Here is an 18,012-nt window from a genome sequence, read left to right on the forward strand (position 1 = left end):
CAGAAATGCCTTCCCTTTTCCACTATACCTGCCCCTTTTCCACCCCAACCACCCCATTTCCCCTCAAATCCTGAGCACCTGAGCTCTGTTGGAGTCTTCTCCCACACCAGGTGTGGCCACTTTCCCTCCCCACACACTTCACCTTTTAATCCCCCCCAGGAAAGGCAGAAGTCTCAAGCTGAGCCCGTCTGGGCTGAGGGAGCCTCCTCTCATCACTGGTGAGTCCCTGTGGTGTGCACTGGGTGATGGTGGTGGTGACCAAAAAAAGGCCGGGGGGCCTCGTGGCCCCCCGGTCAGGTAGGAAGAGGAGCAATGACTACTCCAATATTATTCTGGGATGGGTGCAAAAATGGTGGTGGTGGAGCAGGAGCTGTTGAGGCTGGGGGGTGGATAGTGTAGAGGGAGCAGGCTGCTTTGGGAAGATGAAGTGGGGGAGGTCTATGTGTAGACCTTTCTTCATGAGGGGGTATCTAGCTGCTGTAGACATTTCTTCATGAGGAATAAGCAAATAATATGCTCCTGGCTCAAACAGATACCTGTTTTGTTGTTACATCAAAGCTGTGCACACTTAAGGATGAAGGAGTTCTGATTAAAAAATCTGATATGTCTTTAAATTGCCCTATGAAAATTAGAAGGAGTTGTATAAAATTGTTTTTATTCAGTCCTTGTTAGAAAAATGGAAAATGTATAGATCTGGTTTTAAGAGGTGTGACAAAATAGGTGCAGGGAGGAACTCAAGATCATGAAAGTTGCCCCAGGAAGGGTAAACCTTATGGATTAAATGTATTGTGAAAGTGATCCTCTAAGCTAAATCACTTGTTTTTAATAACAGAAATACATTTTGTATCTTACCCTTTCTACTTTCAAAAGGTAAATCTCTGGGGACACCTAGCAGCAACCTTCCAGTACCTGAAGGGGACTACAATAAAGATGGAAAGTGACTGTTTGCAGAGGGCTGCAGTGTCAGGATGAGAGGCAATGGTTTTGAACAAGAGAAGAGCAGATTTACATTGGATGCCAAGAACAGGCTCTTTACCATGAGGGTAGTGGAGCACTGCAACAGGTTGTCCAGGGAGGTGGATGAGGCTCCGTTCTTGAAGTTACTCAAGGTGGGGCTCAGCAGGGCTCTGGGCAACCTGATGTAGTTGAGGATGTCCCTGCTGACTGCAGAGGAGGCTGGAGTAGATGATATTTTGAGGTCCCTTCCAACCCAGATGATTCTATGAATTCCTCTCAACTTCTGCTATCCATAGCAGAGCATGCCTGAGGCCAGCAGAGTTAAAAAAACAGCTGGGTTAAGCATAGAAAGAAGGTGTGTACACCACTGCCAGCACTCCAAGGACATCAGCAATGGGCAGTCTTGACCTGTGCATTTTTTAACAGCATGGAATGATTGAATTTGCAACTGTACTAACATCCTCTGAATGTGAGTAACAGAGAGCAGTGGGTTAAGGAGACGGGGAAGATTTTCACTGTTTAGAAGGGAACAGCTTTAGCAGTCAAATAATTAGAGATAACAAAGGTGGAGAGCACAGGGCTGCTACATCATGTCTGAAATGCTCACACTAGGACAGTCAAGAAGGAAGCACTGTCTGTGTTCTTATTTTTGATAATACAAATCTGTGATAGTCCCCAGAGAGGTCAAGGCTCCAGTGTCAGGCACTCACCACTGTTGCAGGAAAATGGTATTTGCATTAAGGAGCCTACAGTTCAAATAGACTGGGCAGACATGGAGTGGGAGAGGAGCAGGAGCACTGAGAGTTAAAGCAGGTGGCAGGAGTTAGAGCTGATGGCTGAACTTCTGAATCCCAGTGTGCTGATGCATCTGTTAAACTCTGCTGCTGTCTGCACTCATCCTGAAGCCAAAAGGTCTGAGTAAATGCTCAGGGATAAAAGCACTATGGGATTTCTGCCCTAGAAACCAGAATCCAACATAGGCTGATTTTTAAAGGAAAAAGCAAATGGATTGGTTCCTATTCTGAACAGCTCTGCTGCCACTGTAGCACACAGTGCATGCTCTGTTAGGAGATGAGAAACCCCATTAAGAGAGTAGGATGACAGCCCTGAGCCTTGGTGGGAGATGCAGAGGTACCCAAAACTGTTGATTTTGGCCAGGAAATACACAGGTTAACAGTAGTTTTAGCATTTACACAGGACCTAGAAAGGTCTTCAATGCTTTGCACAACAAATAAATCTTCAGGACACGTCATTAAGAAGTTACTTTATATGTAATGTTAGCAAAGTTAGGGCAGCAAGAACAGCTTTGACTGCAGAGCAGATGAAGGCAGCTACGCCAGGGAACACTCCAGCTTTGTGTTCCCCCCACCCAGACCAGCCTCTTGCTTCTAGGCCATCGATTTACCCAGTGCTTGAGCAGTCAAATTCCATACTAGATTCAGCAGGAATTTACATGAGTCTTTTTGTATACAAGTCTCAGCTCCTCTTCCCTCTCATCAAAACTTGGTGGAAGTGCCAATACATTACAAGGCTTGCTTCTAGGATTTTTACTGGTCACTTTGAAAAATGAAAAACTTAAGTGCTTAGTTGCCTCTCTGTACAGAGATGTTTGATTAACACCAGCAAAACCATCAGAAGGAGCAAATCTGGGTCATTATGTCACCACTGCAAGAGAGTATGACAGCATATGCTTTAGCTGAGTTTATTTAAGACATCCTGCTGCTAAAACCAGCCTGCAGCATGGTCAGATTTCATAAAGGTAACATTCAGACTATTTGTACTCAATTATAGGTTTATTTTAAATTTCCTCTTGGTTTACTGATGGGACTGTATTGTTCATTTCTAACATACCAAGCACTGTTGTTTAGTCTCAAGGGAATTATTGTTACAAATTTAACAACTGTGACATATTAAAAAGCACATTTAAGGAAGAAATTAAAGGCTGAGAGGATATGACCCAATGTTTCCACGGGGGTTTGCCAAAATGTCACTTAAATGCCAGTGTGATTTTAATAGGAATTGCTCTTTCAGAACTCATCTTGCCCACCACAAAAAAAAAAAAAAAAAAAAAAAGAGACTAAATCTTGCCCTCCTCAGTAGCAGCCATACTGTCATGGCACATGCCAGAAAACAATTTCCTAAATTTTCTCTTCATTTAGGAAACTGCTTTTAACTCCTGGGTGATTAACGTGTTAGGTCTCTGCACTGTGCAGCTGATTAACGAGGAAGTCAATAGGTAAGTGTGTCAGAAAAAATGTTCAAATTAGATGGCTCATGTAGGCACCTGCATCCCTAATGATCAACCAGCCCATAATGTCAGGAACTGATTTTCAGGAAGTTCTTTGTTCTTTGAAAGTCAGGCCCCAAGCTGAGCAATGAAAAATAGAAACCTGAAACATTGATGATTACTTCCGAGAAACTCGAGCCTAATGTCAAAGAAAGTTGTGAATGGTGCATGTGGACGTCTGGGAAATGCTGTCTGTGCTTATTTCTCTGTAACTTTGATTGCCTTTCTAAAGGCATCCCGGTGAGATTGTTGCAAGCAGCAGTTTCACATGTATGACTTTCTATGAGCAGAGAGCTTTCCAGGGAAAGTTGGAGCAGTGACAGAAGGCATTCCAGGTTGATAGGCAGAAAAGTAGCTCTAGAAAACTGCCTCTGAGTTAATACACTTAAAACACAGATTAGATTGGAGGACCTGGGTGGAAAGTGTCATGGTCTAAAAGCTCCATATGTGATCTTCTCCTCCTCGAGTCCAGTGTGGGAAGAATCTAGTTGCTATCTGACCATACAATCAGAATAATTTTGGTTGGGAGAGATCTTTAAGATCATCAAGTTCAATCATTAACCTAACACTGCCAGGTCACCACTGAAACATGTTCCTCAGTATCACACCTACACATCTTTTAAATCTCTCCAGAGATTGTTGCTCCACAACTTCCCTGGGCAGCCAATTCCAACTGCCTGCTGGAGGCAGGTGTCCTGCTTATTCTGATGCCCAGCTGAGCGGCATGAGGAGCAACATAGGCTTGAACCCTGCAGACATAGCTCAACCTGAAACTGATGGCCTTGGGCTGAGCTCCTGGGCCCATGGGCAGGGCTGTAGAGGGAAAACTTTTCAGGGCCATTAAGGCCGATTAGTGCCTATCTGGGTCCTGACGGAGTCCCGAGGCTGATGCAGATCTGGTGGGCAATTTGAGAAACAAAGAGGTGTTTTCTTTACATTGTGAACCTTACCAGGGATGATTCACTTTGAGATGATCAAGATAACTAATGATGGTCATAGAGAAGCGCAAAACACTAGTGAGAAGAGACCAGGTCTTGGTGGCATTTTCGTCTCCCTCAAGCAGGACTGGGTATTCTCCCTTCTACAGGAAAGTACATTATTTAATTCTTCTGCAAAGCTGTGATAGTGTATGTCCAGGAAAATACAATTTCTTCCCGTCTGTCTTGACAAAAGTGTATTTAAAAAGAAAAAATAGTATCAGAAGAACATGCCTGAGAATAACAGCTGCCAGACCCTCCAGGTTTTTCTGGGTTTTCTCTGGAGAAGTGTTTGGTCCTGCCACTTGCTGGAATGTTGTTGTCAAATGCTAACTGGATATGGATCAGTTGTGGACTGATATGCCTGCAGGAGGTTTAGCGGGGCAGGTCAGCAGCTCCTTTAGACAGTTCAAGGGCACACTTGTGTTTTGGATGCTCTTAGCTATCCATGCATCATTATGGAGGCATTAGGGCCCGTGGCTTGGCAGCAGCTGTGACATTAGACTATGAGATGTTACCAAAAGAAGCAATTGGCAAAACTTTTTCAGTGTCCCCAGACGTAAACAACAAATTCTCTCAACAATGGTAGGTTATGACTAGGGGTGAGTCACTAACGTATTTGGGAGGATGTCCTCTCCCTGCACAGAGGAAACCACAATTGGCTAAATAAAGTCGAGAGGGTAACCCTCGTGGTTGAGGGGCACAGTGGGGAATTCCCAGATGGCTTTATGAAATCTATATATCATGCAGCACTGCTGTTCTGTGTGAAAGCCCTGCAGGAGCTCTCTGAATCTGTGCAAGACAGTTTCTCCAGTGCTAGAAACTGCTATGGCCCTTTGGTATCTGTGTAGATAGTCTGATTTATATCAGATGAAAGGTCCTCTTTAAGAGCAGACCATGGGTTCAGCTGCTAGGGAGAAGCTGACTTGGTGATTGCTGGTATATCTGGTAGTTGAAGGGAGGTACCTGCCATGGAATTCAAAGGGGACCTTTAAGCATCCTGTCTTTGTATCTGAAAAGCCATTTATAAAACTATTTTAACTCCTGAATTAACCTAGCACTCGGGAACTTCTCTATATGGCCCAAAACACAGAACAAATTCTTTGTTGTGCCTTAGCTTCAAAGGGAAAATGTGGTGAAGATAGTGTCGTGATCAGTCTGACCCACAGAAAAGATCTGCAGCTTGGAGTCTGCCTTCATTCCTGGGTGATGTAGTAACTGTTTAGTTTGTACAGCTGATTTTACAAAAATATTTATTTCAGAGAAATTAATCCCAGCTCATTTTTAGTTTCTTCTCTCAGTATTTTTCCTTGTTCCTTCATTTGGCTCATGATGAGGTGAGAGTTGCAGCGATGGCATGTATAAAATCTTACTTGCAATAACATTACTCCTAGCAATGCAGCCTGGTGAAGAGCACCATAAGGCTCTGTGCGGCAGTATGCACTGAGGCACCAACACCACAATGTCAAAATTCAAGTGGGAAAGGCTTCACATCTGCCTAGTAATGTAACAAAGCAATATTAACATTTTCATAAACTGTTCTGAAATCAGTTTGGCTTGGCTCACTGTTCAGATACTCAAGCCAAAGGAGACTGTCCTGAGCGTGCTGTAGGCAGAGAAGCCATACATAGTTGTGAGGTTGCAGGACCTGAAACGCCATTGTCGTAAGGCAGTTAAAGTGGCAAAGCTTTGTAAAATCATTTGGTTTTCTACCTGTGCCCACCCTGCACACACCACTGTACAGTATAGGGATACTACTTTTATTCTGATGCTCTCTAAGACATTTGTAGGAAGTTCAACCTTTGATATTTTTTTTCTGAGGCTCACCTCAACTATCCAAAGTTTACAGAAAGCTGTTGGTCAAGCAGCTGTGAGAGTCTCTGTAAGTGTTGGAAGAGGATGTGAAGAGTGTCCTTGACTGCAGTCTGCCAGTAAAAAAAAGAAAGCATCAATGAAAGAAATCCCATGAACTGATGGGAACCTTAGGATGAACACTTCTGAACACAAAAATGTCAGCAAATAGCAACACTAATCACTTCGTTTGACTGAAAGATATCTTGAATGCTTTATTACTACAAGCCTGAAGAGTCTTGCAAAGAGAGTACTCTAATTCTGCCACAGTTTAGTGGGGTCAATGCAGGAATTAAGAGGTTGAGATCCCATTGCCGTTAGGACAGAAATTTAATTAGGGGAGCTGTAACAATCTCTTCAAAGCTTGGTACTTCTTACTCCAGCTGGGATTGCCAGGCTGATTATGTTGTGGTCCTTGCTAACTCTCAGTGAGGAGGATGGAACACTGGAACAGGCTGTCCAGAAAGGCTGTGGAGTCTCCTTCTTTGGAAAATTTTGAAACCTACCTGGATGTGTTCTTGTGTGGCCTGCCTAAGTGATCCTGCCTGGGGGTGGGGTTGGGCTAGATGACCTCTGGAGGTCTCTTCCAACCCCTAACATTCTGTGATTTGCATGCTAGTCTGGGAATTGATTGGTTTTGTACATGTACTTATATTTACATGTGAACACGAATATTTGTTCTTCAGCAGCCTTTGTTCTCTTATTTTTAATAGGCTTACTCATCCCCTCAAAGATTAGAATCGGCTCCATCTGATTTTGGTGATGGTTCTTACCCCACGAGCAGCAAGAAATGGAAATGAACTGTTTCTGAAATGAGCCACAGTTGATCCAAGCTGTCCAGCAAGTACTTGAATAACAAATACCTCTTACCAACCAAGTGCTGGTTCATGAACAGAGAAGAACTGAAGTTCACCGGATTGCTTGTTTGCCAAGCGCAGTTCAGCCCTTTCTTTGCCAAAGTTGAGCTGTCAGGAACTTGATCCTTAACCACTATAAACCAGCTCAGCTCATTGACTTCAGTGCCAGGTGGCAATTTACATTAAGTGATCACCCAGCCTCAAAAGTGCAGCAGGCAGCAGTGTGAAAGAAGTGATGAGGAACGGTAGGAACAAGTTTTAGAATAATCAGAGATGTATGGGATAAATTGCAGGTAAAGATTTTCCCCTATTTTTTGGAAAAGATTTTTTGTGTGTGTGTGTGTCTCTTACCTCCTGTTTTGTTTAGTGCTCACAAAGATCACATGTGAAGCAAAACTTGTAGGAGGGATGACATTAGCACAAATGATTCAGTGAGAGGAGTGGACAGCTTTAGGAACAAAAATTCTCCCTCTTGACAATTTTTTTGCTGCTCTTTGTGTCAGTTGGTTCAGTAACAAATATCACTTGTAGCTAGAATTAAGCTTATGTTGCTGGGTCATCGCCATTAAAAGAATACCACCTGATCAAGTACATAAGATTTTCCACTGAAATTACACTTATGGGCTTAGTGCAACTGGCTTGAGTAAAAAAATCTGAGCAATTTCAAATGTTAGAAATGGAATAACTTGCTTGATCTTCTCTTATGTTGTTTGGTCATGAGACAGTTGTGAAGGAGGCATCATGCCCCAACCAGGAACACTATTAAACAGTAAATTCTTCACACCAGATGAGTGTTTTTGTAGCATTCTTCACTTCTACATTTGTTACTTTTGAAGTTGTTGTGTTTGGTTTTAGACATTATGGGGGAATATTACTTTCAGATTTCAAATGAGCCAAGATCAGGGTTTGGGGGCTGTGTAAACTGAGTGGGTCCAAAGTCAGGCAGCTGTATAAGGAAGATTGTCATCCAAACCACAGAATCAGTTAGGTTGGAAAAGCCCTTTAAAATGTTGTCCAACCTTGAATGAAACAAATTAGAGTAAAGCAACTGAAATGCCATTGCTTCACAAATGGGTCTCTAGGTCTGTGGAGGTGTGATGGTCTGAAAAGTGAATGTGTGAGCTCTGTGTGATTCAACTGGGCTGGAGAGGAATCTGAATGGAGAAGTTCCTTTCCTGTCAGAGCAGCAACTAAGCAGCTTTCTATTAACATTATTACAACTAATTTGTTACCATTTAGCAGGTAATATTCATGGTACTTGGAAGCAGGGATTAAATAAGGCACATAATGAAGGGTTCCTAGCACTATTTACTACCAGTTGTAGAGTTCAGAGGCACTTTTTTGTGATGCTTTTTGCTATAGCTTATAAAAACACCCAAGAAAAGGCAGTTTTCCAAATAATTTCCATTTAGGAACACTGTTAGCATTAATTGGAATATCTACCAAAATGGAAAGCAAGAGCTCTTTTCTAATAAACAGATAACAGCAGCTACTTGGGATACAGCTTATCTAGTTGTGCACTTGCCACTCGTATTTCATGGATGAAAAGATTTTGGTACGAGACTTCTGAATTACTTCTGCAGCAAGTAATGCCAGCAGAAATGTTTTGAAAGAATCTGTAAAATCATGTCAGTGCCAGAACACGTTGCCTATTGTAACAGTTAATGATTTGGTCAATCCTGTACTGTTACCTTGTCCCACCCACAGGAAGCACTTGTAACACACTTTTGTGGGAGATAGCGAAAATATGTAATGTAGCCATAGAATCACTTTGGCTAGAAAAGACCTTCAAGATCATGGAGGCCAACCATTATTGAATTCTGAAGTTTTAGACCATCTTAAAACATTATATGGCTCTAGAGTTTTGAACCATCTTAAAACAAGAATCTTAGTGAATAGCTTTTCTAGTACGCTGTTAAATTTCAGGAGTCCTTCAACTTCTGTAACTGGGAATATCCTGACTCACTCCAACAAAACCATAGTGGCTGAAGATTTGGCCCATGAGATCTATCCAAATTACTGCAAATTCCTACAAAAAGGAATTCTTTGTCTCCATTAGCATTTCAACACACACTCACTACAGAGATCTCACTGGGGTAAAGCATTAAAACCCTCTCGAAAGTGGTTTCGTTGGCTAATTAGACATAAGCATAAACCTGATGCATCCAGCTGTACAAATAAAACGTGACTTTAAAGTTTAATGTCCTGTGAGCACAGAGTAGTTGTGAACTTGGAGCCAAGACAGGCTGGGAGGAAGGTGGCTGGCTTACAGCTTGGTAGTGGTGTGTCTGAAGGCTGAACCCTTTGGAGAACTGAAAGAGTTTATTTTAAGTGTAACTAAAAGGAACTAAGTACCAGTTACCACAAATAGGGTGATCTTTATCTTCCTTTGTTGGCTTGCGTGGAGGGAAAAGAATCTTAAAAGACTTTGTGCAGCCGCAGGCTTCACAAAGAGTCTATCTCCCTCACATTGCTGACATGTCTCTCATTTTTTGGGTGCTACCTTGCTGGTGAAGGAAATTAACAGGTCATTTTAATGCCCTCTTACTCCCTTGGCTGCTGGGTAGGTGTGATCAAGTAGCTAAACACTTACATAACTGACATTTCTCCCCTATATCCTAATGCATCCATCTTGCAGTTCTTTAAGGAAAATTAGGCTCCTTTTGTGCAGTTTTCCACTTTGGCTATCTCAGAGCAGCACCTGTAAGGGCTCACTTTGAGAGGCTGCTAATGTGCTAATTACCCAGGACCCAAAAATGCAAGCTGTAAACAAACGAGGACTGTATTTATAATCAATCAATTTTATGACCTTCTGATGGCGATGATATCAGTGGAGTTTACATTGGGAAGCCTTGTACTCCTCCAGGGCAGCTGTGCCCTTATGTTTTAGTAACAGCTTGAAGAAGATTTTGCTAATTTACTTTATAGTAGGCATACTTAAGAAAAATATTACCTTCCCTAAGCAGCTGAGCCTGTTACCACATCTCTGTTTTTAAATAATGAAAACACAGGGGCTGTCAGTACCTTCAGGGTGTATTGTCAGGTGACGAGCTGTTTTCAAAACATTCGTCGCAGAAAGTAATGACTTCAGAGCAAAATATTGTTCTCGTTCGTATAAGTTGCTGTGAGACAAATCCCCCACCCTCTGATGTCAATGGAAAGACTTCTTTTGACTTCAAAGAAAACTGGATCAAGCCCTAAAGGAAACGTTGCCATAATAAAACACTACAAATGCTGTACGGTTTGTACGTTTAAGAAATGCTCTGCTTGCTGGTGATCTTCTGTGCAGCTTACCTGGCTACATCTCATCTTTGTGTTTGCTTTGCAATGGATTTCTGATAGAAGAATGCCCGTAAAGTCTTATGTGTGAAGTGTTCAAATGATATCCTGGAAGGCCACACAATGCCAAGGTATACAAGATGCCCTGTAATACCTCAGCTCCAGGAGGGCTATCCAACTGATGGTACTAAGTTCTCACAAAGAAAAACACTGTTGTTTAACCATAGACAGATGTATTAAAAATAGCTCAATTTTGTGCCCTTGTTCTTTTCTTGGAAGTGTTAGCTTTTTACTCTAAATCCAGGTTAGATTTTTTTTGAGGACAGAACTGCTCCTTATATTTCCTAAAGCTTCACCATAGTGGTTGCTGATTTGCACAGCCTTTACAAATGGGAACAGGATGGGGCCCCTCTCTGTCTGTCATTCTGAGCCTCTTGAGCTGAAGGCCCAGAGGTAAGATCCAAACCAGCAGCAGAAGCAAAGATACTTCTCTTCTTTCAACATTGTACCCAGATTTAAGCATGGGTTATAAACGAGATTTAGTCCTTAGGGTTCATGAGGAAAATCAGAGCTCCCTTTCTTCCTGCACTCTATCTCCTATGATCAGATGCTTGAAAAAAACCATGATAGAGCCCTGATTGAAGATCCACAGAATGATGAAGGCTGGAAGGGACAGCTGAAGATCATCTAGCCCAACCCCTCTGATGGGGGGAAGGAGGGAGAAAAAAAAAAAAGGCACAGCAAGAGTGATCAGGCATTGAAATGTGCTGCCCAGGCAGGTGTTTGAGTCACCAACCCTGGGTGTATTTAAAGGTCATTTGGATGTAGTGTTTGGGGATCTGGTTTAGGAGTGACCCTTGTAAAGTAGAGTTCTCAGTTGGACTTGATGATCCTGAGGGTCTTTTCTAACCTGAACATTTCTGTCATAAAGCAGGGCCACCCACAGCAGCTTGCCCAGAATCATAATGTCCAGGTGTGTTTTGAATATCTCTAGAGAAGGAGACCCCACACCCTCTCTGGACAGCCTGCTCTAGGGCTCAAGCACTCTCCCAGGAATGAATGTTTTTCTCATGTTCAGATGGAACATCCTGGGTTCTGGTTTGTCCCCATTGCCTCTTGTCTTGTTGCTGGTTGATTGATGAAATCAGTTGTCCAAAAGTTTCTCTGTCTCTTTTCTGAGTTTCTGTGAATTAGCACTTTGCATCTGCTGTGGGGCGTGCTGAATAACTTTGCCTCCCTGAGATCTTTGTGGGCTGGCATTGCCAACTAGAGGGGCAGGACCATGATGTCCCTTGGGGATGTTGTTTTTGCCTGGGTGAGTGGCGGTGCTGAGCAGGGGGCCTGGGGAGCCCCTGGGAGAGTGCTGCCCTCATCTTGGATAGCTGAGCTTTGGCTGTCCTGTTTGAAGGGCAGGCAGCTGGCCAGACAGCTGGATTGCCATGGTGAAGACAGTGTCTGGCCTTTTGTAGAGAGAAATTTGCTAGATTTATGTGCGGGAATGGATGTGGTCCTTCTGGAGTTGACGTGGTCTAATGAATGAATTGGGGAGTAAAATACTTTATACTTGCTATCAGGGGTTAATGACTCCTGCCCTGGCTGCTTTCCCCTGCTCATGTTTTCCCTCTCTTCCCCTCCTCCTCCCCCAGCCCTGCTGTGGGTCTGGATTTTTGGAGCAGTTGGCACCACCTGGTTTGTTTTCTGTGTCAGGTATGTTATAGACTGTCTGTCAGAGGTCAGCTGCCACAGCCAGCTCAGCCTTTTCTCATCTTGTACCTGCTTGAGACTCCTGCCCTACCAGGCTGCCTCTTGTTATGGTTCCCAGAAAGTGTCAGTACCTAGAGAAAGCAGGTTTTGGGGTCATATACAGTTTTTTGGTTAAGAGGATGGTGAAGTCAGTGTCTCTGCTTGCCCATGGTCTTGGGAAACCGCTTGGTGTTCCTCCATCCATGTATGCTAGAGCCTGAAAGACCTTACAATGCACTTAAGTTACACATCAGAGACTATGTTTGTCTTTTCTGCTCTCAAAGAAAACACTGATGTGAATTTTCCTCTGATGCCGATGTTGGCTGTGTCCCCAGTCCATATCAGAGAGGTCAGTAACCCTCCCCAGCTGCCTTCATGGAAGGGAAACTTCAGCTTGCAGCTGAGATGGGAGCTCTGGGCTGGTTGTGCAGGTGCTTGGCCTTAACCCTGAAAGAAGCAGGGCCTTCTGTTCTGGGCCAAGAGCTGGGCCCTACAGAATGTACAGAAAGTCATGGCTTTTTGCAGGGTTGAGGCAAAACAAAGAGGACACTAAAAAGGGGTTTAACGTGGCTGTGTGAAGGGCAGCTGCAATGACAAAGGGATTTAATGCAACTGTCTGATGGGCAGCTACAAAGGTGATTGGGTCAAACTCTTCTTGGTATTGGAGGTGATGCAGTAAGAGTCAGTGGCCATGGATTGCAGTATGGGAGGTTCATGTTGGACGTGAGGGAAAACTTCTTTCATGTGACAGGATTCCAACTCTGGAACAGAGTGCTGGTGGAAGAAGAAAAGAGGGAAATCTTCATCCCTGGAAGGTTTTAGGATTCAGCTAGAAATACATCATCTCACACAGGGATTTTCTTCAGTGGCTGCAAACTTAGATACACAGTTGCTCTTCAGTGTCTGTTTTAGCAGTCTCATCAACTATACACAAACCCATCCAGTCAGGAAAAGTGAGCATGTATTACTGCAGGTCTGAAAGGCCAACCCAAAACTCTCCAACCTGTGAAGGAAATACCAGCATAAAGCTGCCCTTGGTGCAACTCCCCTGTATACATGGGATAGAGACCATTAATTGTGTATCTCCACAAGCTACCTTACCCTTGGACCACTGTCTTGTTTAAGTGGGAGAAATGTCTGTACAAACAATTCTGTTCTCCTAGGAATGGGACTATTGTCTGTGAGATTCCTTTCTCTCCTGGTGCAGCAGCTGGGAGCTGAGTGATGGATGACAAGCTGGCTGGCCCCAAAATGAAGGTGTTGTAATGGCTGCCTGGGAAGATGGGGCTTCAGTGTTCTAGGTGGGGCCACCCCTTAACGGGACATTTCCTGGGGATCATTGTTCGCTTACTGCTCACCCTCTGTGTCCCTGACTTAACCATCCTACACACTGGATACGCAGAAGTGCAAAGGGCCACGAGCAGCCACTGTGTTCAACAGGAGCAGTGGTGAAGGCATCCAGCAGTATATGATGCTAAGGACCATGAATAATCACGTCCAAGGCGTATGGCGTTGGGCTTGGAAAATTAATGGGAACTTTTGACCTCCTTTCTGTGTCTCTGCTCCTTGCCTACAAAATGGGAAGTCTACTGCTTTCCCATTTTGCAGGGTGAAGAGTAATTGATTCCTATTGGGCAAGTGCTCATAATTCACACTGAAATGGTCTTTAGAAAAACCGCGAGAGAAATTATTAATCCTGCTTTCAGAGAAGGGTTTGGGTTGCAGGCATAGAGCCATGGCAGGGGGGAGGGAGGGGAAGATGTTGAACTTGTTTGTTCAGCATTGGTCACTGTGCTGAACCATAAAAATGGTCTGAAATGATGGTGCAATGAAAGACCACATCCTGGGACAGAAGCACAAGAGAACTGTAGTGAGATACCTGCTTTCCTTAGAATAATAAAGTTATTTAGGCTGGAAAGTACCTTAAAGAGCATCAAGTCCAAGCATTAACCCAACACTACCACGTTCTCTGCTAATCCATGTCCCTCAGCATCACATCTACACATCTTTCAAATATCTCCAAGGATGGTGACTCTGCTACTTCTCTGGGCAATCTGTTCCATGGCTCAACAACCCTTTCAGTGAAGAGGTTTTTCCTTATGTCCAACCTAAATCACTCCTGGCACAACTTGAGGCTGTTTCCTCTTATCCTGTCACTAGTTACTTGGGAGAAGAGACCCCACCCTCTCTCCAGTCTCCTTCCAGGGAGTTGAAGAGAGCAAGGTGGTTTCACCTCAGCTACCTTTTCTCCAAGCTAAATAGCCCCAGTTTGCTCTGCCACTCCTCACAAGACTTGTGCTCCGGACCCTTCACTAGCTTCATTGCCCTTCTCTGGATGCATTCTAGCACCTCAATGCCCTTCTTGTAGGGAGGGGCCCCAAACTGAACCCAGTATTTGAGGTTTGGCCTCACCAGTACTGACTACAGGGTGACAATCACACCTCTACTTTGGCTGGACACACTATTGCTGATCCAGGCCAGGATGCTGGTGGCCTTCTTTGCCACCCTGCCACACATTAGTATTTCACCTGCTGTCAGCCACCCCTCCTCCACCCCCCACCCCCACCCCCCCCCATGTCTTTTCAGGTTTTCCAGCCACTCTGCCCCAAGCCTGGAGTGTTCACGGGGTTGTTGTCACCCAAGTGCAAGACCTGGTACATAGCCTTGTTGAACCTCATGAAATTCTCCTCAGCCCATCAATCCAACTTGTGCAGATCCCTCTGTAGCATCTTCCTACCCTAAAGCAGATCGACACTCCCACCCAACTTGGAGTCATCTGCAGACTTACTGAGGGTGCACTCAATTCACTTATCCAGATCATTGAAAGATACTAGATGGACCTGACCCCAGCACTGAGCTTTGGGGAGCACCACCTGCCAGCTGGATTTAACTTAACTGGTAGTGCTTGATTTTGAAGCTAAAATACGGACTTTCATTAAATGCAATTTTAATTATGGTTCCTCAGGACAGAAAGTTTATGTTCAAACAAAGGTCTTTAATTTGATTAGCCAGGAACTGCATCCCTTTTAGCTTTTCAGACTTTTCATGAATCAGTTCTTAGAAGACAGTGCCCAGAAAGGAAATGCTTACTAATACAGGTTCTAGTGTGACTTCAGAGAAACAATCTAATTGTAGGAGTTTTGGAAAGAGCTTTTTGTGTCCAGAGAAGGGCAACAAGGCTGGTGAGAGGCCTGGAGCACAAGCCCTATGAGGAGAGGCTGAGGGAGCTGGGATTGTTTAGCCTGGAGAAGAGGAGGCTCAGGGGAGACCTTATTGCTCTCTACAACTACCTGAAGGATGGTTGTAGCCAGGAGGGGTTAGTCTCTTCTCTCAAACAACCAGCACTAGAACAAGGGGACACAGTCTCAAGCTGTGCCAGGAGAAGTTTAGGCTCGAGGTGAGGAGAAAGTTCTTCACAGAGAGAGTCATTCGCCATTGGAATGGGCTGCCCAGGGGGGTGGTGGAGTCACCATCCCTGGAAGTGTTCAAGAGGGCATTGGATGTGGCACTTGGTGCCATGGTTTAGTCATGAGGTCTGTGGTGACAGGTTGGACTCAATGATCTTTGAGGTCTCTTCCAACCTTGGTGATTCTGTGATTCTGTTTCTATAGCTTCAGTCACTGAATCAGAAACAGCAAGTATATCAGGTGGCCCAAAGTACACAGCAAATACAAATATCTATGGTAACAGATAAAGGAATCAGCTAAAATCAGATCTATATTTCAGGTGTATCTATGCAATACACTGGAAAACATCAAGAGACAGCAAAATCTCGGTGCAAGGCATTGAGATTAAGGTTGTATTTCTTTCTAGTTGATTTGAGACAAAGAGAGAATCCTAAATGTAGTGGATTAACTGTTACATACTAGAGTTAATTGTTGTCCCTGGAGCAGTAGGCTAAGGATGGGTTTGTGGTGCAGAACAACAAAGATGAGATATGAATCAGAACCAGTTCTCAGCAAAAAGGTTGATGCAGGGCTGTAGCTGGTAATAATAAACAATACTGTTGTTGACACACATTTCACAAAGGTTAGATTTGACCTCCGTTGCCAGAAATATTTCTACTTGGCCCTGCATTTGCTCAATTTTTCCCAAGTATTTCGAGTGGCCCATTAGCCTGTGGAGCACTAGAGCATCTCTAGCATGACTGAGCGCCTCTTTGCCAAGTTCCAGGAATAGAAGAACAGCTACCAAGAAAGGTCATTTTTCTTGGTATTCCAACGTGCATAGTGAAATGCAAAGCATCTGAAAAATCAGTCTGGGAACTTAGCTGGTGCTCCCTGGGGATTACCCATCCCTTACCCATTTGCCCTTATACAGACCAAATGGCAGACCTGAAATGGGGAGGTTTCATAAAGAGCAAGAACTTCTCTGGTTGTTTTCATACTTCTCCACCACGGAAGAGTAACGTCTCCCTCAGATGGCACATGGTACCAGGTTGTCTTCTGTCATCCAGGCATATGGCTAGCACATGAATACACAAGAAAAGATGGTTTTCTATCTCATGGTACTGCAGTTCTGTCAGACCAAACCAGAATACTGCTTAATGAGGCACACTGGGACTACTGAGCTGCTGCTTCCTCAACCATGCTGGGATGCTGAAGAGCATACTGTGAGACCATCTTTCAGGTCTTGTATTTGCTGGTCTAGCAGTCTTTGACAGAAGTGTCAGCAGTATCTGGGCTGGGATATTTTTGTCCTGCATTTTATTGTGCTGTTGTAGCTTAGGAGAAGGGGAAGAGATGTACCCTTTACAGAAGGTTAATTTTGTTGTTCTTGCTTTGAGACTTCAGCCTTTCATTTGAGTTTATGAGTGCTTGGTAGGCTGGGAGCTTCAGGTTTGTCTTTATGATTTTACAACTGTGCACGATGACAACCTGGGCAAATATGTGAACCAAGGGGGTAGGTTTGTTCTAGCTGTTTTTTTTTCCTCTGCTTTCATTAGCCCCCTGTGGATGGATTGAGATTATTCTTTGGATCACAGGTGACAGAATCACAGACTGGTGTGGTTGGAAGAGACCTCGTGAGATGATCTAGTCCAATCCCCTGCTAAAGCAGAGTCTTCTAGAGCAAGTTGCCCAGGATCGCAATGTCCAGGCATGTTTGGAATCTCTCCAGAGAAGGAGACTCCACAACCTCTCTGGGCAGCCTGCTCCAGGGCTGCAGCACCCTCACAGCAAAGAATTTTCCCTTATGTTCAGATGAAACTTCCTTGGTTCCAGTTTGTGCCTGTTGCCTCTTGCCCTGTTGCTGACCACCATTAAAACGAGTCTGGCCCCATCTCTGGGCAGCCTGTTCCGCTGCTCTATCACCTCAAAAAAGTGCCTTCAGCCTGGATGGGAAGACAGCATGTTCTGTAAAAGGGGGAAACAAGTTGGTGAGCTGCTCTGCTCTCTCTGTTCTCAGAGGGATATTTATCAGGCATTCAGTATGCACAACACTGACACCCCCCCCCTAAAAAAAAAAATCCCTTTTCCATATTTTTTTTACTTGTTAACCTGTTCCAGAGTCCTCCCAGGAAAAGAGTCTGATTTACCTCAGTGCTCCTTATGCCCTTTCAACTTGAATAACACTGCAGGCTTTTCCAGACACCCTTAAATAACACAAAGGTGACCCATGAACTTAACTAATAAACATAACCAGCCAAGCTCCTTAGGATCAGACTTCACTGTCTCAGTTTCACCATCCCTTTTGGTCACTCCAGGCTCTCAGAATCAAGGTCTTGGATTTCTCTCCCTTGCTGTTATTTCTCTGCTGTGTTTAACCAGCCCCTCATTAGCCTCCAATTGATATTAATTTTTCATAGGAGCTATTTTATTTGACCCATGCAAACAATTAATAGTTATTCTTAGAGCTAGAGTGTAATGTCTTGCATGCAGCTGCCTTTCATTACCATGTTTCTGAGACCCTCCCCCCTTATTATTTTGCCTCCTCAGTCAAGCCTTATGTGATGTTACAGTCACAGGCAGCGCAGCAAAAAAAATGCACATCCAAAGGAAAAGACTGGAAGTATTTGGAACTGCTGGCCCTTGATTCCTGCAGAGCAAGAACTAGAGTTCAG

At 44.0% G+C, this 18,012-nt stretch overlaps 1 long non-coding RNA gene across 1 annotated transcript; it reads left to right on the top strand.

The window, feature by feature from the left end:
* Positions 1-186: 186 nt before the first annotated feature.
* Positions 187-7,703, top strand: LOC137446521 (uncharacterized). The gene is made up of 3 exons (XR_010988670.1): positions 187-218; positions 3,117-3,193; positions 6,786-7,703. It is a non-coding gene; the product is annotated as an uncharacterized lncRNA (long non-coding RNA).
* The last annotated feature ends 10,309 nt before the right edge of the window (positions 7,704-18,012 follow it).

The sequence above is a fragment of the Melanerpes formicivorus genome, unplaced genomic scaffold (genome assembly GCF_026170545.1).
Source record: "Melanerpes formicivorus ecotype bairdi unplaced genomic scaffold, bMelFor1.0.p_v2 SCAF_17, whole genome shotgun sequence".
NCBI lineage: Eukaryota > Metazoa > Chordata > Aves > Piciformes > Picidae > Melanerpes > Melanerpes formicivorus.